This window comes from Rhincodon typus, chromosome 19 (assembly GCF_021869965.1).
Source record: "Rhincodon typus isolate 14 chromosome 19, sRhiTyp1.1, whole genome shotgun sequence".
Lineage (NCBI taxonomy): Eukaryota > Metazoa > Chordata > Chondrichthyes > Orectolobiformes > Rhincodontidae > Rhincodon > Rhincodon typus.
In genome coordinates, this window is record NC_063350.1 from 23,525,520 (window position 1) to 23,545,391 (window position 19,872).

Below are 19,872 nucleotides of genomic sequence, written 5' to 3' on the forward strand. Positions count from 1 at the left end.
CTCTTGCTCTATGCTGAGCCCGCGCAGGCGCACTCCGCCGCATTCCTAAATGGGACATCTGGCCGTGACATCATTGATTGGCTGTCACCCGAGAAACTTTTGTCACTGCGTCCAATCAGGTCAGCGGGTGAGAAGAGGAAGAGGAAGGGGGGGTTGGACCAGGAACCGAGACCCCTCTGGAGGCGCTTTTCCAACAGTACACCATCACCTAGAGCGGCTCATCCGGACCCTAGAGCCGGCCCCCAACCTCTCACCAAGTGGCTTCAAATCCAGCCTATCCAACCTGCAACAAGCTGTACTTCACAACTAGATTCGCTGCTTCAATAGCAGTGAACATGCCCGGCCATCAGATTTATTGATTCGAACGATCTATGTAAGCTTGAGTTGCAATTTTGTTTGGGGGGTGGTGAGGAGATTCTCTGCGAAAAAAAAACACCGAAGTGCTCACCCACTGAAACCAATTCCTCCCTTTTTTTGAAAGGGGGATTTTTACGGAGGTGTACAGATTCTCCACGCCACCACCTCCTCCCCCCCCACCTTCCTTCTACATGGCGAACAAAGCGATCGATTGGGAGTGCAGCGGGGATCGCGACATGTACGGTCACTTTCAGGACTGGTGTCTGAGGACCTACGGGGATTCGGGCAAAACAAAGACGGTCACTCGGAAAAAATACGATCGGATTGTGCAGCTCCTGAGCGGAGTCGAGCTCAGCTCGGTTGATAATGCCAAATTCAAATTTTGGGTGAAATCGAAGGGATTCCAGCTGGGGATGGGCGATCAGAAAAAGGGTGCTGCCGGAAAACCAGCGGTGTACGTACCAGTAAAAACAACGGTTAGTCTCCAGAGTGGGAAATTTATTTATTTATATCTGGTCAATAAATGTTTTGTCTGTCTTAAAGTCTGGATAGTTACTGTGCTATGTTAATATTACATTTGAGACGGCCCTCTCTCCGGCTGTCACGTACTGATTTGCATGACTGCTTAGTGTTGAACACCTGGCCACTGTCTCCGGGCAAAAATAAGGTAAATGAATGGTCGTTCCAAATATTGGAACCCGACATCTGAACTTTGTCCAGCTCTGATCTTAAATTATCGTTGGATCGTTTCGGAAGAAAACAGATACGGTTGTTATGGCGATACGGTTGTTATGAACTCAAAATGAAGATGAAATCTATAGCTCCATATGTTCATTGAACTGCAAAATTATATTACAAAGTAAAAATCGAAAGAACTGCGGATGCTGGAAATCAGAAACAAAAACAGAAAATGCTGGAAAAACTCAGCAGGTTCTGGCAGCATCTGTGGACAGAAATCAGAGTTAACATTTCGGGTCCAGTGACCCTTCCTCGGAATGATATTGCGAGTTTGTTTGAGTTTCCAAAATTACGTCCTTGCCGGCATAAAACAGAATTGTAAGAGGAACTCAGTTGTGAGTCGTCTATTTCCTTTTGTTTTTGGGAGGTTAATAATTTGTGGAACAACTGATAAGAATTTATTCGGGATACAAAAAAAATGAAGAGCACAGAGCCATAGGTCGATGTTCTGGAATACCATTCTGCAGTGATGAGCTGTCGTGATGCCCCCTGGCACACATTGACTGTTTCCTGCTCAATGTACCCATCAGTCTCTGTTTTTTTCTCTCTCTACTAATTTGTATAATGCTTTTATATAAATTGCTCTTGAGTTTATTTGTATGTTTGACCGTCTTTCCATGTCTCTGTTCCATCTTCGCCTCATTTTTGTTATTATTGAATGCCGTCTTAAGTGGCATGATTTCTGTGGCTAGTCTCCACCTCACTGTCTGACACACTCGTGTCAGTTAGATCTTCCGTTTTCTTATTTGGAAGAAGACGGGATCCTTTCGCTTTATCTAAAACAAGCGGCAGTTACAGGAAAGCGATTTAAATGTCAATCCTACTGATCTTAAAAATAGTGCTCAGTCTTGCTGTTAGTTTCCATTCCGTTTCGTTGTTTCGTCTTGTTTTAATTATCCCCACCCCCTCCCATTTATTCAGCGTTTCCCATTGCTCGCTGTAGTCACTAATTAGTCTGCATTAGCACTCTCCTGACCAGGTACATTGCACTTCGATGAGCGGTACAAAACACCTAGTTGGCTAGTTCATTATAATTAGCTAAATGAGCCAGTCCCCGGATAGCAGAACAGCGGAAACCACAAGTGAAAAACAGAAAGACGCCTGGGACTAAAACGAATTAATAGGGGAAATTTGGAACCAAATCTCAATGCTTTTTTTTCTGAATTGATATTTTGTGTATCTAGATATAGAGATTATTCACACATAATAGACATATGTAGGTACATCATTTAGCGCTAACCTTTTGCTCCTTTCAAAAGTAATCACGAAATGGGTAACATAGACGGTATAGAAGTCAGGTTGCGGTACATTGGATATACTTCGTTGCTTGGCAACAAGCTCTTGCGTCCCAGCGCATAATTCTGCGGGAGACCAAATGGAAACTGACAAATTGTGCACTTCATTTTTACAGAAGGCTCTCTTAAATAAGCATTATTTCGGTTGGAAGTATGTACACTTTTTAAAAGTTAGGTTTTATGCACAAGCAGTTATTAAATATTGACAATAGAAATGAACCACGCGAGCAGTGAGCTAGTGTTTGCTCTTTAGCAGATGTTATTGCGTCTTTGCTGTTAAGTACTTAAACGTACCGATTCGGTTCAGTTGACTGAAGTCAAATAAATTTCCGGGAATCTTTGCATAGTTTATAAATTAGATTAATAATGTATAGGCTCGAAAACTGTTCCAGTTTTGTTTCATACTGGTGGGTAGTGCGGCTTTAACACTCAGAACTACTGTTTTTGAGAGTTTTGAGAGCGGTAGTGTGACATATGATCCATATGCAATTTGGCAAGCTGAAGAAATGTTTGATGTGAGAGACTTGTATCCGATCTGAGCAGAAGCTAGGCACTAACATCTCGCAGTGATCAGGTCACTGAATGTGATTTTATTTGCAGACATCAGCTTAGATTCAGCAGTTGTCTTAAGAGGACTCCACTTAGTCAAGAAGTTAAATGCTTTCCTACAGAGGTACGACATGGTTGGGGCCATTCTGAGGAAGCGTCACGGGACCCGAAACGTTGACTCTGATTTTTCTTCACAGAGGCTACCAGACCTGCTGAGCTTTTCCAGCAATTTCTGTTTTTGATCCTGATTTACAGCATCCGCAGTTCTTTCGGCTTTTGTTTAGTGTGGCTGAATGAGTCAATCCCACTTTAATATTTAGGATTCAGGATTTTCAGTGCTGGTTACAGGATCTCTTTCCGTGATTCCATTGGTTTTATAATGGCGAGCGTCAAATTTTCTTTGTTAAAAATATTCTGGAATTGGGAGAGTTTTCAGAATATTAGGGATGTAATTGTGTGATCCCTACATTTATAGTGAGGCCCATTGGTTAACGACCGCCAAATAAGTCCAATTCAGTTAGTAGACGAATTTCACAAACGTTTCAGGATCCGACTTCTTCATTTCTATTCAGTTGCTAAGAGAAATGGAAATCAGTGGCCTTCATCATGCCAAATCCAACTCAGCTAGTACCTGAGCAATAACTTTGTTCCAGCACCCACATTAAGTTATCTCACACCTTTCTTTTTATAACGGCTAAGTAAATATACAGAAAGATTTTAGGTCATACTGTCAACGCGTTTTTTTCCTGTGTACTGATTCACACATCTCTCATTGATTATGTAATACATCTGTTTGATTCAACAAAGATAAAATCGACGTTTACACTAAACTATTTATTGCAGCATAATATCTCGATCTATATACGAATCTGTTCAAATAACGCTAAGGGAATTTTTAATGTAGAGATAAAATTATATTCGTACGCCTCCTTTGAAGTTCTGACATGCCACAATATATGGAATTATAGCTAGGAAGCAGCTCTTTGCACAGCTCCACGTTGCATGTTGTGGGATTAGAGCTCGCCTACCAGGATCCTACTTCTCATCTAGACACTGGCGTTACCATAGAGACACTCATTACCTGTCTGCCTGGCAGAGTGGACCCAGGCACTCGGCTCCAGTCGCCTTTTCAGGAATTAACTTTAATGGGAGGCCTGCAATCATGTTTTTTCCCCCCACAGTGCTCTCTTTACGGTTATGCACAGGACAAATGGCCCAATTTGGTTAATTAAACAAACATGAAAGAACTACAATAGGAGCACCCAAACACAGCAGTAGGACAAGTTTGACTGCCCACAACTCGTCCGAGGCCCTTACATCCCCCGATGGACACTAAAAATAATAAATTTGGCGCAAAAATATCTGCCAGAGTGACATGACATGCGGAGAAAAAACAAGTCTGATGGGATGGGGGGAATACAATATAAAAATGAATTTTTTTATAACACAAAACATAACCATAAACGAAATAAAACAGTGTACACATAAAACCGCAATTTCAGAACAGCAAGAGAAAATTGAAATTATAATCGTGTATTAGTTTAAAACTCACATTTAAAAGGCCAACTTTCTTGCCCACGTTTTCTGACACAGCTACTTTTCCAGGTTGATGAGAAATTAATTTTTCGTCAATTGGAATATGAAAGGTCCAAACAGGAGCTAGGCCTAAATAGACAAAAGATAACTGAAAACAAACTCAGGAAAAGCCAGTATATCTATACTAATCAGATTACAACTGAGGCGAAACCAAGACAGCCAGGCAACATTTCAGGTCTGAGAATCTCTCAGAACCTATGCTTCCCGCCTTTTGCTGATTTCTGTTATTTCGTAGAGTGCTTTGCAAAGCTTACTAAATATGTGCGGGCAGAAATAATACTGTTTGAAACAAGTAACATAAATTCCAAGGCTGGTAGAACTAAAAGCGCGAGATTTTGAAGAACACAGGGAAACAGAAAAAACCCCATGAATTCGTTAAGTTGTCTGGGTGAACCCCTGCTGGGACGGTATGGTGCCTCCGATCCCGCATTTCATTGCTTAATACCGCAATTCCATTATCAGCAAAATTAAAAACAAATGTAGATTATGTACCAATTTAAATAGATATTATAAGACACAAAGGTGGTTTTAAATGTTCATAATAAAAACAGGAAATGCTGTGTATTCTCAGCAGGCCTGGTAACATCTCTGGAGAGAGAAACAAAGTTAACATTTAGTAGAAGAGTCACGTTTGACTCCAAATGATACCTTTATTTCGCCACAGACGAGGCAGATTTGCTGTGTTCTCCAACATTTTCTGAGAAAATCGGAGACGTAATGGACTTTTTGCAAGTGAAAGGAGGAAGGATGGGAAGAAGAATGAAAGGGAAGGTCCGTGAAAAGCTGGAAGGAAAGAGAGAATAAATAACAGAAGATCTTTTGAGAAGCCAAAGTGCCAAGTAAAGAAATAAAAGATGTCTCTAGAAAAGGTGTGAATGGGAGGGTAGCTACTGTCTGAACAGCGGGGTGAGGGGGAATGAAACAAGAGAGAAAGAAACAAAACAGGTCAGAAATTACCATCTAAATTGTTAAACATCAATGTTGAGTCCAGAAACTATGATTTGCTGTTCCTCAAATCTGAATTGAGTTTCATTTGAAGCAGGCCAAGGACAGAAAGATGAGAGCGGAAACAAGGTAGCCATTCTTTTGCTTAATTTCTGACCTTGGCCTTCAGCAGTGTTTCAGTAAGGTAAACACAAACTTGAATAACAGCACTTCAGAACAGAACCAGGGTCACTGTTTAAAAATAAAGAATCTCCCATTTAAGACAGAGATGAGGGGAGTTTTTAAAACTTTATTGAATGTTGAAGCAGGCTCAAGTGGCTGAGTGGCCGAATCCTGCTTTCAATTTAATTCGTACGTGTCTTTTGATTAAGCACTTTATATCCTTCAGGAGTCAACACCAACAATTTCAGATCATAATCTCTGCACCCACTTTGTTTTGCAGTTTTATTTGTGCTGGTTTGTTTTTCCCTTTTTTCCTTTAATAATTCATTTATTCTGCATTTGTATGGATGGTGTCTAGTAGCATCTGTGGAGAAAGAAACAGAGTAAAACCTTTCAAGTCCACGATGACTTTTCTTGGAACTGAAGGAAAGTGATGGGTTTTATGCTATTGAAAAAGAGAGAAGGAAGAACAAGTAGAACAGATGGTAGCAGTGCCCAGAGCAAAAGGCAAAGGAAATGCTAATGGTAGTGGAGAAAGATGCAGAGATATAGTTTCTTCAGTTTTGAAGAAGAGTCATTGGACTTGAAATGTTAATTCTATTTTTCTCACCAGATGCTGCCAGATCTGTTGCATTTCTCCAGTACTTTCTGTTTTTACTTCTGATGACAAATCCTCCCTTTTGTGCATCTTCACATCCTCCACTGTCACTTACTCAAAACCAATTTCATGTCTGACTCTTCTCAGTTCTGAGAAGGTCACAGACCTGAGGCGCTAACCTTGTTTCTCATTCCATGGATTCTGCCGGACCTGCTGAGTATTTCTGGCATTTTCAGTTTTTTTTCAAATAGCTTCTGTTTTAATTCTTGGTGCTTCATTGAAAGAAAATGCATCATCCTGGAATTAGTATGATATTCTTTTGTAGCAGTTTTAGCAGACATTTAACCCATTCATATAGTTAGTGATTACATTAAACATTGAGGAAAAGAATATCATAGTTTTAAGCATTTGTTTGTTATTACCAACAGTCATTTTCAGCTTACAGAACCCTCCTCTTGAAAATTATAAAACAATAATGCTTCTTACTTTATTTCTGAGATTGTTTCATTTGAATTGTTATTTTAATTTAAAATGTTTAAATATTCTTCTGAATTAAAATAACAAAAAGAGCAAAAGAGAAGTACAGCACAGGAACAGGCCCTTTGGCCCTGCAAGGCTGTGCCGATCATCATGCCCTAACTAAACTAAAAAAACAAACCTTCTACCCTTGTTCAGTCCATATCCCTGTATTCCCTCCCTATTCATGTAATCATCCAGATGCCTCTTAAAAGTCACCAATGTACCTGCTTCCACCACCTCTTCTGGCAGTGTGTTCCAGGCTCCTATCATTCTCTGTTTGGAAAACTACCCTCACACATCTCCCTTAAACTTTCCCCCTCTCAACTTGAAGCTGTGCCCCTTTGTAATTGAAACTTCAACCCTAGGAAGAAGCCTCTGACTATCCACACTATCTATGCCTCTCATAATTTTGTAGACCTCTATCAGGTCTCCTGTCAGCCGCTGTCTTTCCAGTGAAAACAGTTCTAGTCTTTTTAACCTTCCCTCATAGCCAATGCCCTCGAGACCAGGCAGCATCCTGGTGAACCTTCTCTGCACTGTCTCCAAAGCTTCCACATCTTTCTGGTAATGTGGCAAACAAAACTGCACACAGTACTCCAAATGTGACCTAACAAGGGTTTTATATAGCTGCAACATGATTTGCTAACTCTTGTACTCCATGCCCCAGCCGATGAAGGCAAGCATGCCATATGCCTTCTTAATCACCTTGGCCACCTGTATTGCCACTTTTAGGGAACTGTGGACCTGCAAGCCCAGCTCTGTTTGTATGTTAATGTTCCAAGGGGTTCTGCAAATTCACGGTATAATTCACACCTAAATTTAATCCTCCAAAATGCATCACCTCGCATTTGTCCGGATTAAATTCCATCTGCCATTTCTGTGCCCAAGTTGGCAATCTATCTATATCCTGTTGTGTCCTTTCACAATCTTCAGCACTATCAGCAACTCCACCAATCTTTGTGTCATATACAAACTTACTAATCAGACCACCCACATTTTACTACAGATCACATATATCTACTACAAACAACAGAGGACCTAAGACTAACCCCTGTAGAACACCACTAGTTAACGGTCTCCATTCTGAAAAACACCCTTCCACCACTACCCTCTGTTTTCTATGACCAGGCCGGTTTTGTATCTATCTAGCCAGCCCATCCTGAATCCCATGTGATTTTAATTTATGAACCAATCTGCCATGTGGGACTTTATCAAATGCCTTACTAAAGTCCATATAGACTACATCCACAGCCCTTACCTCATCAATTATCTTTGTCACCTCTTCAAAAGATTTAATCAAGTTGGTAAGACCTTCCCTGCACAAAACCATGCTGCCTGTCACTAACTAGTCCATCTTCTTCCAAATGTGCATGTATCTTGTCCCTTAGTACTCCTCCAAGGGCTTCCCTACCACAGATGTCAGACTCACCAGCATATAATTTCCTGCATAATCCCTGCTTCCTTTCTTAAACAAGGGAACAAATTTGGCTAATCTCCAATCCTCTGGAACCTCGCCTATGGTCAAAGAGGTTGTGAAGATATCTGCTAATGCCCCAGTTATTTCTTCCCTTGCCTCTCACAGTTCCTGGGATAGATCCCTTCTGGCCCTGGGGATTTGTCTACCTTAATGCAATTTAGGATACCCAGAACTTCCTCCTTCAATATATTGACATTCTCTAGAGTATTCATACACTCATCCCTGACCTAAACATCAGTAATGTTCTTCTCCTTGGTGACTACCGATAGAAAGTACTCATTAAGGATCTCTCCCACTTCCTGTGGCTCCACACATAACTTCCCTTCTTTGTCCCTGAGTGGGCCTACTCTTCCCCTTGCTACCCTCTTTCTTCTAATATATGCATAAAAAGTTTTGGGATTCTCCTTGACCCTGTTTGCTAAAGACATTTCATAGCCCCTTTTAGCCTTCCTATTTCCACATTTAAGTTCCTTCCTAATTTCTCTATACTCCTCAAGGGCCTCATCAGCTTGTAGTTGCCTTGGCCTATCGTATGCTTCCTTTCTTCTTGTGACTAAGCTTACAATTTCCCTTGCCATCCATGGTTCCCGTATCCCGCCATTCCTATCCTTAAGTTTTTCAAAGCCAATCACGTCTGGCACTATAATCAACAGGTCTTTAAAAGCCTCCCACATGCCAGACATAGATTTGCCCTCAAATAACTGGTCCCAATCCACATTCCCAAGTTCCTGTCTAATTTGGATGTAATTGGCCCTTGCCCAATTAAGCACCCTCACCCGAGGGCCACTCTTGTCCAGGACTACTCAAAATCTTTTAGAGTTATGGTCACTAAGCCCAAAATGCTCTCCTACTGAAACATCGATCACCTGTCTTGGCTCATTCCCTAGTACCAAGTCTAGTATGGCCTCCTCTCTGGTTGGATTGTCAACATACCGTCTCAAAAAGCCCTCCTGGACATATCTAACAATTCTCTCCATCTGAGCCCCTGGCTATAAAGGAGTCCCAGTCAATAAGAGAAAGGTTGAAATCACCCACTACAACTACCCTGCTTTTTTCACACCTTTCCAGCATCTGACTACATATCTGCTTCTCTGTCTCCTGTGAGCTGTTGGGAGATCTATAATTAACTCCCAACATTGTGATTTCACCTTTCCCATTCCTGAGTTCCACCCATAATGCCTCAATGCAAGATCTCTCCAATGTGACTTCCCTCAACACAGCTGTGATGTGGTCCCTAATCAGCAATGCAATTCCCCCACCTCTTTTGTTTCCCTTTCTGTCCCTTCTAAAACAGCGATATCCAGGAATGTTAAGCTGCCAGTCCCGTCCCTCCTTTAACCATGTCTCTGTAATGGCATTAACATCATAATTCCATGCAGTAACCCATGCTCTTGCCTGTTATACCTTTTGCATTGAAGTAAATGCACTCCAGACCTCCAGTCCCTCTGAGCCCCGCGACCTCCCTCTGCCTGCTCTTACTCTGCGCTGTGCATATCTCAGTCTCACTTTTGTCCCACTCCCTGCGCTTACTGGCCTGTTGTTCCCGTTCCCATCCCCCTGCCACACTAGTTCAAATCTTTCTGATGAGCTCTAGCAAACCTTTAGCACATTAAACAAGGAACATCATTGTGGGTCAGATATTAGCACTATGATTTGAGCAAATTTCTGTAGTATCAAGTGATGTGCTTGAACTGCCTATTTTAACTTGATGCAATGTATTTGAGTGCATTTAAACTCATAATGACATGAAATAGCAAGATAAAATGCAAGAAATGTTCAGAAGGTCATGAAGTATCTGTGTGAGAGAGAAACAGAGCGCGGAGAAGCAGTGGTTGTGACCTGCAATGGTGAACTTAACATTCAGTCAGAAAGATTCATCATCAGCGGCTTTCTATTGTAAGATGATAGACATGAATAAAATCAAATCTGTTGTGCATGGGAGATAGGTACCTTCACAGCATTTTTGTTGGTAGCTGAAGAAACCAATCTGTGAAGCAGGTTCTGTCATAAATTTTTAAAATTCATTCATGGGATGTAGGTGGATTAGCCTTCTCCAGTGTCACAACAATGCCACCCAGAAACTGGAGGAACAGCACCTCATATTCCGCCTTGGAAGCCTACAACCCAATGGTCTCAATGTGGACTTTACTAGCTTCAAAATCTCCCCACCCCCGACCTCATCCCAAGACCAGCGCCCCCCCTCCTTGACTTGTCCGTCTTTTCTCCCACCTATCTGCCCCTCCCTCCTCACTGACCAACCCCCATCCCCACTTCCTACCTATACTCACCTTTACTAGCTTCATCTCCGCCTCCTTGACCTGTCCGTCTTCTCTCCCACCTATCCGCTCCACTATCCACCTTCTATCACCGATCCCCCTCTATTTATTTCAGAGCTCCCTTCCCCTCCCCCATTTCTGAATAAGGGTCCAGACCCGAAATGTCAGCCTTCCTGCTCCTCTGATGCTGCCTGGCCTGCTGTGTTCCTCCAGCTCCACACCTTCTTATCTCAGACTCCAGCATTGGCAGTTCCTACTATCTCTGGTTAGCATTTGTTGCATATCCCGAATTGCTGTTGAGCTGAGTTGTTTGCTAGCTATTTAAAAAGACAGTGAACAACATTGCTGTGGATTTGGAGATGCGTGCAGGTCAGACCAGGTAAGGATGGCAGTTCTCCTTCTCTAAAAGACATCAGTAAACCAGAGATAGCAGGAACTGCAGATGCTGGAGAATCTGAGATAACAAGGTGTAGAGCTGGATGAACACAGCAGGCCAAGCAGCATCAGAGGAGCAGGAAGGCTGACATTCACCTGCACATCTGCTAATGTGGTATACTGTATCTGCTGTTCCCGTTGTGGCCTCCTGTACATCGGTGAAATCAAGCGGAGGCTTGGGGACCGCTTTGCAGAACACCTACGCTCGGTTCGCACTAAACAACTGCATCTCCCAGTCGTGAACCATTTCAACTCCCCCTCCCATTCCTCAGACAACATGTCCATCCTGGGCCTCCTGCAGTGCCACAACGATGCCACCCAAAGGTTGCAGGAACAGCACGTCATATTCCGCTTGGGAACCCTGCAGCCCAATGGTATCAATGTGGACTTCACAAGCTTCAAAATCTCCCCTCCCCCTACCGCATCCCAAAACCAGCCCAGCTCGTCCCCGCCTCCCTAACCTGTCCTTCCTCCCACCTATCCCCTCCTCCCACCCCAAGCCCCACCCCCATCTCCTACCTACTAACCTCATCCCACCCCCTTGACCTGTCCATCCTCCCTGGACTGACCTATCTCCTCCCTACCTCCCCACCTAAACTCACCTCTACTGGCTCCATCCCCGCCTCTTTGACCTGTCTGTCTCATCTCCACCTATCTTCTTCTCTATCCATCTTCTATCTGCCTCCCCCTCTCTCCCTATTTATTTCAGAACCTCCTTCCCCTCCCCCATTTCTGAAGACGGGTCTAGGCCCGAAACGTCAGCCTTCCCGCTCCTCTGATGCTGCTTGGCCTGCTGTGTTCATCCAGCTCTACACCTTGTTATCAGTAAACCAGCTGGATTTTTACAACAATCACTAAATAGTTTTTATAAGTTTTTACATTTGCAATGGCAGTATTCAGATCTGTATGTGAGAACATTACCTGGGTCTCTGGATTACTATCCAGCAACAATACCACCATGCCATCACCTCCACTCAGTTCCCACATATGAAGTGGTTAACAGGTGTCATTGTGGGTTGTTTTTGGTGTTGGTGTCCATTGTCAACCTGATATAGTCACAGATTTTCATGGTGGAATACAATAGCCTAGAGTTGATGTTGTCATTTTCCTCTGTTGTGACTCAGGGGCAAGAATAGATGTTTAGGACCTTCATGTCATGGTTGGACGAATTCTTGAAGGTTTAAAAAAAAAACTGGATGCTGGAAATCAGAAAGGAAAACAGTAATTGCTGGAAAAATTCAGTAGGTCTGGAAGCATCTGTGGACATGCAACAGAGTTAATGTTTCAGGTCCAGTTCTGAAGAAGGGTCACTGGACCCGAAACATTAACTCTGCTTTGTCTCCACAGAGGATGCCAGACCTGATGAGCTTTTCTAGCACTTCCTATTTTTGTTCTTGAAGATTCCAGCTACCTGACCACACAGACAATCATACAGTCAGACAGTCACACAGCACAGAAGAGGGCTATCAACCCAATGAGTTTGCACCAACTTATCTTACACTAATCCCACTTGGCAGCACCTGGCCCATGAAGTGCTCATCTACTTACTTTTTAAAGATTGTGAACTTTCGCACATCTACTACCCTCCCAGGCAGTGCATTCCAAATTACTACCACCTTCTGGGTGAAAAATGCTTTCCTCTGATCCCTTTGAAACCTCCTGACCTTCACCTTAAAATTATATCCCCTTGTTGTTGCTCCTTGAACTAAGGGGAACAACTGCATGGTATCCACCCTGTCCTTGCCCCTCATAAGCTCATACACCTCGGTCAGACCCCCCTCATCCTTCTCTGCTCCAAAGAAAACAACCCAAGTCTATCCATGTAAAATGCTCCAATTCAGGGAACATCTTGATGAATCTCCTTTGTACTCACATCCTTCCCACAGTGAGATGACCAGAACTGCACAGAGTACTCCTGCAGTGGCCTAACCAAAGTTTTGGACAGGTCCAACATCGTCTCCCTGCTCTTATAATCAAATCCATGACTAATAAAAGCAAGTTTCCCATATGCTTTCTTAACTACCCTACTGCCTTAACTATCTTGTCGCCTTCAGGGATCTGTGAACAAGCATCCCAAGACATCTCTTGTACTGAGCTCCCTAATCTCCTAACATTCATTAAGTACTGCCTTGTCTTGTTATTTCAAAATTGCATCACCTCACATTTTTCAGGGTTAAATTCCATCTGCTTCTGATCTGCCCATTTGACCACAGGGGTTGGAGTATAAGAGTATTAGTCTTACTGCAACTATACAAGATGCTGATGAAACCATATCTGGAGTACTGTGAGCAGTTTTGGTCCCCTTATTTAAGGAAAGGCATCATTTCATTGGAGACAGTTCAGAGAAGATTCACTAGGATGATCTCCAGTATGGAGGAATTGTCTGATAAGCAAAGGCTAAACAAGTTGGGAATCTGCTCACTGGAGTTTAAAAGAATGGGAGGTAATCTCGTGGAAATATATAGGATTCTTAAGGGGCTTGACAGGGTAAATGCTAAGAGGATGTTTCCCCCTCATGGGAGAGTCTGGCACTAGAGGGCATAATCTCAAATTAAAGGGATGTCAATTTAAGAGTGAAATGAGGATGAATTTCTTCTCTCAGAGGGTTGAAAGTCTTTGGAACTCCTTGCCGTAGACAGCTGTGGGGGCATAGTCCTTGTGTATATTTAAGGCTGAAATAGATTCTTGTTCAGTAGGGCAGTCGAGGATTATGGGGAAAATGCAGGAAATTGGAAGTGAGGAACACTGGATCAACCATGAACCTGTTGAATGACAGAGCAGACCTGAGGGGCTGAATGGACTATTCCTGTTCCAATGTCTTAGGTGTTATGACCAGCCCATCTATATCTTCCTGTAAACTAACACCTTCCTCACTATCAACCACCTGGCCAATTTTCATATTATCCACAAACATACTTTTCATCCCCCTACATTCTTATTTATATCATTTATTTATATACAATACAAACAATAAGGGACCCAGCACTGAGCCCTGTGGAATGTCCCTAGATTCTAGCCTCCAGTCACACAAACAGCCTCCTACCATTGTTAATTGTTTCCAACAAGTCAGCTAATTTTGCTAATTTGCCAAAGTATCCTGCATCCCATATGTGATCAGTTCCCCATGGGGGGATATTGTGACAGACTTTGCTGAAATCCACATAAACTACATCAACTTCACTAGTGTCATCCACATACCTGATGACCTCCTTGAAAATGCTATCAAATTTGTTAGACATGACCTCCCTCTGACAAACTTATGTTGACTATTCCTGATAAAACCTTGCTTCTCCAACTGGAGATTAAATAAAATTCTTTCCTTCAGAATTTTCTCCAATACCATTGGTATTAGATTCACTGGTCTGTCATTCTCTAGTTTATCTCTACCACAATTTTTAAAAAGTGGAGCAACTTTAGCCATTCTCCAGTCCTCTGGGACTTCCCCTGTAGCCAGATAGGATTTAAAAATTCAGGTCAGAGCCCTCTAAAATTTCCTCTCTTGCCTTCTATAGCAGCCTGGGATACAACTCCTCCTGATCTGGGGATTTGTCCACTTTAAGCCTGCCAAAATCTCCAATTTCTCCTTGCTCCCTATGTTAATCTGTTGAAAAACCTCACAGTCCCTCGTCCTTCCTACACCCTCCTCCTCCCAAGTGAAGACAGATGTAAAGTACTTACTTAACACCCTGCTAATGTCCTTCAGTTACACACATCGATTGCTCCCTTGGTCCTTAATGAGTCCTACTCTTACCCCAGTTATCCTCTTCCCCTTAATATGCTTATAGATATCTTGGGATTCTCCCTTTTCTTCATGTCCTTCTTTGTTCATCTAATTGCTCTCTTAAGATTTCCCCTGCACTTTCTGTATTCCATTAGGCCCCCCATTGATTTGCTCCATCATACCTACTAAAAGCCTGTTTTTGCCTTCTTATCCAGTCCTGAATATTTCAAAACATCTAGGGTTCTCTGGGCATTTTGCTCATACATTTCACCCTAAAGGGAACATGTTGGGCCTGTACTCTCCCCATTTCCTTTTCAAACACCACCCACACTTCTGCTGTAGATTTTCCCACACGAAGCTGTTTTCAGTCTACTTATGCCAGATCCTGACTTATTTTAAATAAAATTTGCCTAGCCCCAATCCAAAACTTTTTTTTTGTAGACCAGCTTTTTCCTTTTCCATATAATTTTAAATTGTACTGTATTATGGCCACTACCACTAAAATACTCCTCCAGTGCCACCTTGAACATCCTGTTGGCTTTCTTCCCCAGAATTAGATCCAGCACTGTGCCATCCTTTGTTGGTCCTTCTGCACATTGACGTGAAAAGATCTCTTGAATAGACTTCATGAAATTAACTACCTCTCAACCCTTTACATTATGAATGTCCCAAACAATGTTGGGAGTTTGAAATCTCCTTGTATAATTATCCTATTACTGTATTTTTACACACCTCAGTGTATTGTCTACATATCTGCTCCTCTGTTGTCTGCTGACTTTTTGGGGACTTATTATACATTGTCCGCAATGCGACTGCCACCATTTTGTTCCTAAACTCTACTCATAAAGCCTTGTTTAAAGATTTTTCTAAGATATCATCCCTTCTTACTGCAGTAATTGACTTCTTAATTAATAATGCAACATCACAGCCTCTTTTACACCTTCCCCTGTCTTGCCCGAATATCCTGCATCCTGGAATTTTGAGTTGTCAGTCCTGCCTCTCCCTGAACCACATCTCTATCATGGCAATACTATCATAATTTCACTTGTCAGTCCACGCCGTTAACTCATCTGTCTTACCTATGATACTTCTTACATCAAAGTAGAGGCAATCCAATCTTGCCTTACTCCCTTAAAGCTCAACATGGCTGGTCTCTCTATCTTGATTTCTTTACTATAATATACTGCATCTCTATTGTACTAACATTCTGTATCGTGCCCCCCTCCCCATCTCCCCAATCCCTGCCGCTGAACCGGTGGCACAGTCAGTACGGTGGCTCATTGGTTAGCACTGCTGCCTTACAGCACCAAGAACTCGGGTTCGATTCCATCCTTCAGCAACTGACTGTGTGGACTTTGCACGTTCTCCCCATGTCTGCATGAGTTTACTCTGAGTGCTTAGATTTTCTCCCACAGTTCAAAGATGTATAGGTTAGGTGGATTAGCCATAAGAAATGCAGGGTTACAGAGACAGGGGTACAAGGTGGGGTCTGGGTGGGATGCTCTTCCAGTGGAAAACACTTTTTGTTTGAGGAAAATAAAACTGGCATGGAAAGTATCATGGAAAGCACATGTGTGGCGAAATCTGGGAGAGTCCTTCCAGGATGTTGGATGGGAGAAAGTGCAAACAAGTTAATTGTGGGAGTCATTGGACATTGTGTCAGATATTGATCGACAGTCTATATTCTGAACAGGAGATATGTAATTGTGGAAGATGGAGATGGACCATTCAAAGTTAAGGGAGGGGTAAAAATTTGGAGCCAATTGGGTGATATCTTCTGTAGTTTGGTGAAAAAGCAGGAAAGGTAACTTTTAACTATATCAAAAAAAGTGTGTAAATACTGATGTAGGACTAGAACGAAGAAGGTTCCATGAAGTTCCCAAAAAGACAGGCATAACTAGGAGCCATACAGTTTCCCATAGCAACACCTGTTATTTAGGCCAAGCGAAAAGAGTCAAAGGTGATGTTGTTCAATTTAAGAACAACTTCAGCCACAAGGAACAGGGTCATTCAAGAAGAACCGGAGGGCACAAAAACTGTCCCAATGAGGGCTGGTGGTGTAGAAGGACTGGTGCCCACGGTAAAAAGGAATCAATTTAGGACAATGAAACTAGAAACTGTTAGAAGTAGCAGGGTGGCCTGGATAAGGGAAGAGAAAGTTGAGTTGAGACAGGAATAAATTCCATGGGGAAAAGTGATCTGAAATTATGTATCTACCACAGCATGAGTCAGATCCTATTCTGATGCTTAAACATACTTTGTGAGACGTCAATGGTTGCACTCTGCATTGTCCACAATATAGCTCCAGATCAAAGTCTACCTGGATTTTAAGGAATCTTTAAAAACACTGAAAAATGGCATATTAATAGAGCTGATAAATCCTTGGCCACATATTGCTGGCCTGTCAACTCCATGTCATGCACCACAGATGCAGGTTTGAGATAACAATTATATATGACAGCAATCATAGCAAAACCAATGTTTCAAGATTTGTAGACAACGTTTCCAATTATTCATCTGGGCCATCTTGCAGAAAGGAAGTATAATTAGCAAGTGAACTTCAGGATGGATAAGTATGAGGTAGTATATTTAGGTGGGAAGAATAAAGTGCACAGAAGTTAGTTTGAAAATAAATGTCTAAATGGGATATAGAAGCAGAGGGAACCGGGGGATAGACACATGCATTGTTAATAGTAACAACTCCGGTTTGTAAGGCTATTTTTTAAAAAATAGACATCGATGTTCATTCCTAGCCAGAAATGGAAAGCAGAGAGATTGTGCTAAACTTCTATAGAACATTGGTTGAAGTATTGAGAAGTATTGTGAACTTGAAGTATTGTGAACAGTCCTGTCTCAAGATTACAAAATAGGATGTAGGGACACTAGGGAAGGTGCAAAATAAATACATTAGAATGATACCTGAAGTGAGAGATTATACATAACAGGAAAGATTGAATTGGCTGGAATTCGACTGTCAAAGAGAAGGCTGTGTTATTTGAAGGAAATCTTTTAAGATACTGAAGGGATTTGATGGAGCAGAAGTAGAAAAATGCTTCCACTTGCATGGGTGATCAAAATTGAAGGCTATAAATACAAGTTAGTCACTAGCACATTCAATAGGGAATTGAAGAGGAGCTTATTTACCCAGAAATTAATGAGAATGTGGAACTTGCTATCACAAGGAGAGAATGAATCAGATAATATGGATGTTTACTATGTATATTTAAGTAGGAAATCAGGAGGGCAAAAATGAGCCATGAAATAGCTTTGGCAAATAGGATTAAGGAGAATCCAAAGAGATTCTATAAATACATTACGGGCAAAAGAGGAACTAGGGAGAGAATGGGTCTCCTTAAAGATCAATGAGGCCATCTATGTGTGGAACCAAACACTAAACAAGTATTTTGTATCAGTATTTACAGTTGAGAAGGACATGGAAGCTAGAGAACTTGGGGGAAAATAATAGTGATGTCTTGGAACATGTCCATATTACAGAGTTGGAGGCGCCGGAGGTCTTAAAATGGAAAAAGATAAGTAAGTCCCTGGGACCTGATCAGATGTATCCCAGAACTTTGTGGGAAGCTAGGGAAGAAATTGCTGTGTCCCTTGATGGGATTTTTGTATCATTGACAGCCACGGGTGAGGTAACGGAAGACTGGAGGGTGGTTAATGTGGTGCCATTATTTAAGAAAGGTGGTAAAGAAAAGCCAGGGTACTACAGACTGCTGAGCCTGAGGTCAGTGCTAGGTAATTTGTTGAAGGGGATTCTGAGGGATAGGATTTTACATGCATTTGGAAAGGCAAGGACTGATTAGGGATAGTCAACGTGCCTTTGTGCATGGGAAATCACGTCTCACTAAGTTCATTGAGTTTTTTGAAGAGGCAACAAAAAAGATTGAGGAAGGCAGAGTGGTAGACATGGTCTATATAGACTTCAAAAAGGCATTCAACACGAATCTGCATTGTAGACAGGTTGTAAGGTTAATCACATGGAATCCAGGGGGAGCTAGCCAATTGGATACAAAATTGGCTTGAGGGTAGGAGACAGAAGGTGGTGGAGGAGGGTTGTTTATTGGACTGGAGGCCTGTGACCAGCAGTGTGTCACATGGATTGGTGCTGGGTCCACTGCTTTTTGACGTTTATATAAATGATTTGGAAGTGAATATAGGAGGGATGGTTAGTAAGTTTGCAGATGACATCTAAATTGCTTGTATAGTGGACAGTGAAGAAGGTTATTTCAGAGAACAATGGAACTTTGATCAGATAGGCAGATGGGCAAAGGAGTGGCAGATGGAGTTTAATTTAGACAAATGGGAGGCGCTGCATTTTGGCAAGGCAAACAGGGCAAGACTTATACAATTAATAAGTCTTTACAATTATACAATTAATACAAACAAAGAGGCCTAGAGGTACAAGTGCATAGTTCCTTGCAAGTGGTAGACTAGTTGGTGAAGAAGGTGTCTGGCATGCTTGCCTTCATTAGTCAGAATGTTGAGTATAGGAGTTGGGACATCATGTTGCGGCTGTATAGGACATTGGTTAGGCCACTTTTAGAACACTGCATTCAGTTCTGGTCTCGCTGTTACAGGAAAGATATTGTTAAACTTGAAAGGGTTTAGAAAAGATTTTCAAGGATGTTGGCGGGATTGAAGGATTTGAGCCACAGAGACAGGCTGAATAGGCTGGGGCTTTTTTTCCTAGAACGTCGGAGGTTGAAGGGTGACCTTTTAGAGGTTTATAAAATCATGAGAGGGATGGCTAGGGTGAATAGCCAAGGTCTTTTTTCCCAGGGTAGGGGAGTCCAAAACTAGAGGGCATAGTTTTATGGTGATGGGGGGAAAGATTTAAAAGGGCACTGAGAGGAACCTTTTTCACACAGAGGATAGTGCGTGTATGGAGTGAGCTACCAGATGAGATGATGGAGGCCGGTACAATTGCAACATGTAAAAGGCATCTGGATGGGTTCATCAACAGGAGGGGTTTAGAGGGATATGAGCTAAATGCTGGCAAATGGGACTAGATCATTTTAGGATATCTGGTCTGTGCAGACAAGTTTGACCAAAGGGTCTGCTTCCATGTTGTATAACTCTTGTGTTTAAAGGGAAGTTAGATAAGTATGTGAGGGCAAAAGGAATAAATCAATAGGTTTGATGAAGCAGGGTGGGAGGAGGCAAATGTGGAGCTTAACACTGTTCAGCCAAGA